Source organism: Rattus norvegicus, chromosome 10 (assembly GCF_036323735.1).
Source record: "Rattus norvegicus strain BN/NHsdMcwi chromosome 10, GRCr8, whole genome shotgun sequence".
In the NCBI taxonomy this organism is placed as follows: domain Eukaryota; kingdom Metazoa; phylum Chordata; class Mammalia; order Rodentia; family Muridae; genus Rattus; species Rattus norvegicus.
This window is the reverse complement of record NC_086028.1, coordinates 29075589-29080671: the sequence shown is the minus strand read 5'-3', so window position 1 is coordinate 29080671 and position 5083 is coordinate 29075589. Positions and strand designations below refer to the sequence as shown.

Below are 5083 nucleotides of genomic sequence, written 5' to 3'. Positions count from 1 at the left end.
AAATGCTGGGTCTACACAGACATGTGGACCAAGGGGTTTCTGCAAGGCTAAATTAACAAAGGCATCTAGGGAGCTCTGAGCATGACATAGAAGGCAACAGAAAGCCTCTAGTAAAAATATTATCTTAGAGGATGAGGCATGGAAAATAATTGCTTAATGGATGGAGATTGTCCTTTCAGAGTGATGGAGATGTCTGAGAATTAGAGACACTGGCATTGTATAATACTGCAAATTTACTGAATTCCATTGATGTCATAATTTAAAATTATTTTTTACATTTATATATTTTTGCCTTGATTTAAAACAATAAGGTTAAAAAATTATTACTTCTGCCAAGTCATGGTTCCCAAAGGGCTTTGTTCAAAGTATGGCTGAACACCTCCTGCCAGCCCTGCATCCCACCCTTTGAACCTTCCACCTTTGTTGAAGCCAGGAATAGATACTGGGGTCTTTTCCTGTCTTCCTTGCTTTCCCCTGTGGGGAGAAGGCTGCTTCTAAGGTTGTTGAGGTTGGGAAGGGAAAGAGGCTTTTCTGTCTGTCTATGCACCCCTAGCCGTTAGCTCCAAGTTTCTATTGTTACCAGCTGTGATGTCCCTACAAAAATCTTCTCATAATGAGAGGTCTTCTTATCGGTACCTAGAGCCCCATCCTTCCCTGCTTGCAGCTATGAGCAACTGTATGTTGTCTGATATCAGTACACCTTGCTCTCTCTCTGTTCACACTGTTCTTTGCAGAAAGGAGAGTATGCCTCATTTCTCTACGGAGATCTGTAACAGGCCCCAAGACCTTAGCACAACTGACACCATGTTGGAGATATCATTTAACTATTACAACACAGCACATAGGCCCCAAAACCTCCCCACAGGAACAAAGACCTAATCCAATCAAAGACCTAGTTCATAGTTCCAGATTGCAGGGAAGTCCATAAGTGTACTAAGCTTGCTTTCTACTTCTTACTGTTCTTGCTAACAGAAGTATGTCAACCAGAATAGTGTGTGTGTGTGTGTGTGTGTGTGTGTGTGTGTTTGTGTGTGTGTTTTCCACAAAAACCAAAGAATGGTGAAACTTGAGCCTATATGATTTGGGCAAGTCCCCCATGCTGCTGACAAAAGAGACTTTCTATTTGGCTTTAAAAGTGTGCAGCCACTTGAGGTCATGTTGATGTCTGTGATCCATGCTGCCATGGAGGTGTCATAATGTCCATGGCCCATTATTACCACTGAAGGTCAAGCAGATGTCTGCAATCTGTGGCCGTGTTAATGTCTATGGGCTAGGCTGCTGTCAGAGACCATATTAGTGCCTTTGGACCATGATGTCCTGGAGGCCATGTTCATGTCCTTGGCCTATGCTGCCATTGGGGAATATGATGGTGTGTATGGTCCATGCAGGGGAACATGTTGATATCTGTGGTCTGTAGTGTCATCAGAGGCCATGCTGAGGTACATGACACATGCTGGTACTGGAGATCATGTGGATGTCCAACATCTGTGCTGTCATCCATGACCTGTGCTCCTGGTGACTGTAAATGGCAAGGAAGCTTCTTTTGCAGTGGTATCAATGACTGCAGTCTCAGTTGAGAAAGAGGGACATAGAAGGTTCTTGTGAGAACCCCTATTCAAACCCACAGCCCCTCAAAAGTAACAGGCTAGACAGAAAGCCATCAAAGAAAAACTCTTAAAATTGTGATAAAGATACTGACGTGTAGCCCCCCACAATTGATGGCTTCTGTCGGGAGGTGGGGGGTGTGTGCTCAATTTTTCTTTAGGGGCTGACCACTGGGAGTTTGACTATGCTTCAGTGAGTAAATGGCCAACACAAATTAGACCTCTCCTCCTCCTCCCCTTCCTCCTCCTCTTCTTCCTCCTGTTCCTCCCTCCTTATTTTTATTCTCTTTTTGGGAGTAGTGGGATCAGGAGAGTTGGGAGCAGGTCTGGGAGGACTAGAAAGTAAGTGTGATCAGGGTACATGATGTAAAATTCCCAAACAATCAATAATAAAAATACGCTGGTAAAAAAAAGTTGTGTGCACATGTTCCCTGGTGAAATTACCTCCCAACAAAGCCTTTCTTTGGGAAAACCTTGACCCTTTTCATTCAATTTGAAATTCTTAGTATTTAGCCACCATGATTACCACCACCATCATAAAGAGATCAGGAAGCTCTTTTTGCACCAAAGACCCTTTGCTTGGCTTCCTTTCCATCACTTGCTGTTAAGATTCATGCGCAGCCCTTCCCTCTCCCTGTGGGTCACCAGCTGTTTCAGCCCCCTTTGTCCTTCTAGGCTCATACAGCAAAACTTTAGAAAAAGAAGGAAGGTCACTCTTAGTATGTCTGCACTGTCAGGAATCAGAGAGATCATAGTGAACACATTTCTCTCCTCTCTCTGCTTTAGCTGCTGCTGTGGAGGCTGAGTTCCTAGACTTGATCAGTGAGGTCTGGTCTCTGATTTGCTCAAATAGCCCTCAGGGGTTGCTGTTCCCTCCCCTTCCTCCCTGAAGCTGAAAGTTTGTCCAAAATCATCTGGAAAACTTTCCTCTTCTAGATGACTTTGCCTACGGAGACGTTGTTAATGATCCTAAAAATTGCTTCATATTTCGTAGCCATTTTAGAATGTTTTGAAACCCTCATCATATTAATCAAGTTACATGATTGTCCCAAGTCTCCTGAGAGATGGCTAGAGAGACAACTGAGATTCATTTATTATGATGTGAACTCAGAGAGGGTAAGTAACTCACCCAAAGTCACATAACAAGCCAGGCCAGGATAACCAAGTCTAGAGATATTCTTCCTTACCCTATAGCTTTAGATCATTTGTGTCCTGGATCACGAACCCAGACATCTGCTCCCTTATTCTAAATTAGAAACCTCACCATAAATATCTCAAGAAGTAAACTTCTGCCTCTAAATGGGTTGAGCCCATTCTCCTTATTAGTCTTCCTCACCATCTGCCTGATGTTCGCCAAAATCAGAGGACCCGGGAAATGGGTTGGTGTATCTCCCTTTGATCTGTTTTCAATAAAATCCTATTTACAAGATACACTTCACTTCTTTTGATGTGCAGCTCTTTAATTAGCTCACATCTAAGACCAGGCTCCCTGAGAGAGAGAAAATTAATTAGCTCATTCCATCTCGAAAAGACACAATTCTTGAACTAATCGTGGTATTTGAATGATTAATCTGCTTTAAATACACATGTGTTTAGGAATATGGGAGAGTCCATAATGAGGAAGGAGACAGCAGGCAAAGGAGCATGGGATAAGTTGGGAGTCTGTGGCAAAGACCAAGGAGAAAGTTTAGAATTTCTTTAGTGATGTCACTGGGAATGTTCATTCTGAGGCCTCCTTAAGTCATCTGCTTCATGCTCCTTCTCCAGCAACGTTCACCCTGGTGGCAAATGTTTGTAAAACTAAGCAAGTGATATACATTACCCTACTGCCAGGAAATGGAAAAGGGAAGATGTGTCTACTTTACACTAACATGTTAACAATTGAGGCTATTTCTTTGTATAGCTACTAATCGACTCTTAAAACTCTCTGCCAAAGAAGGCACAAGAAAGGAGAGCAGGGTAAGTGTAAAAGACAGGAGTTTCTAATGCTGGACCATCACCTAAACAAACATCCTACATAAATGGGATTGAAAGAAGGGACTGATGTGTTAGGAGCGTGGTCCCTAGAATTGCATGTTTAGAGGTATGTGAACCTTTAGGAGGTGGGGTTTTGTGGGCGGTCCTTAAGTTATAGGGGGATGCCCCTGTACTCCAGATAAACCTCTCTGCTTCCTGGATGACAAGGGATGTGGTTTAGATCCACCCTGGGCTCTCTCTATGCTGTGCTGCTTCACCAGATGGCTAATGCCATGGGACCACTAGATCGGGGACTGGAAGCCTCAAAACCATGAGCCACATGGACCTTTTCTTTATGTACGTTGATAGTCTCAAGTATTTTGTTGTAGTAATAGAATCCTCACAAATGCATGGTAATCTCATAGTTGAAATTAAGCATGAACTATTTTCACTTATCTTCCAGGCCAAGACTAAATAAGCGAAGTCTTTGGCCATACAGTTACCACATCATTTTAAATCTGGTGCAAATTCATCTGAATGAACAGCATTTCTCCTGGCACTGAAACTTGGGAGAAAATGTGTTGTGTTGTGGCTTATCCTTATTAAAGATCACTGAGCAATATGATAACCAATAACTCTGAAAAGGATTTTTTTAAAAAGATTCTGCAATGTTCATTTTGTGTCTGCTTTTAAGGGACAGCGTGATAACATTAAGACTTAGTCCTGAGATAATATATAAGGAAATAGCAGAACAGGAGGATTGCTGTAAGAAACATCTCCCACCTCATCATGGTGGTTTATAGCCTCCCCTCCTCGGCTCCCATCTTTCTGCCTTTCTGTGGCCTGGGGTGGAGGGAATGTCACACTGTGAGGTGGAGGCTGAACCTTGCACAGTTTCCTCCATTTCAGCTCCATTTGGTAAACTGAAGTATAGTATTATGCAAAGTAGGGACAGGGGATATGCCTTAGCTTTGGTGTACTAGCGGGCCCTTGGAAAAGTCATTTTCCATCTTTCCTTTCTAGAAAAAATAGTGTGTGTGTGTGTGTGTGTGTGTGTGTGTGTACTTGTGTTGAATTATTAAGGACCTACAAAGTTTCCCCACTTTCTAGAAAATCCATGTCAGACTTTGAAACCCTAATAGTCTCTTCTGCGATGGCTCTGCTCTGTCATTAAAGCACCCACAGGCAGTGGACAAAGGAAGGGGTGCGTCTGTGCTGTAATGTAGCTTTATTTACAAAAGCAGACCAAGGACTGGCTTTGACACATGGGCCACAATCTGTTCACCATTCAATTTGCTGAGAAAACACAGAGTCACGAAATAAACACAAAAATGCAACGTGCATGGGGCGTACACATGACTTTAAAGGCCTGAGCTACAGTAGTCTTTGAAGGGGTTCAGGAGAAGGCTCAGGCGCTCACTGGGTAAGCCTGGAGACCTAGCTCCCACGTATAAAGCTGGGCACCACAACAAACACCTGGAATTCCAGTGCTGGATTTGCTGGCCAGGTAGTCTAGCCACATC

At 43.2% G+C, this 5083-nt stretch overlaps 1 long non-coding RNA gene across 1 annotated transcript; it reads left to right on the top strand.

The window, feature by feature from the left end:
- The first annotated feature begins 3321 nt into the window (after positions 1-3321).
- On the top strand, positions 3322-4192 carry LOC134480631 (uncharacterized). The gene is made up of 2 exons (XR_010055273.1): positions 3322-3563; positions 4024-4192. It is a non-coding gene; the product is annotated as an uncharacterized LOC134480631 (long non-coding RNA).
- Positions 4193-5083: the final 891 nt, after the last annotated feature.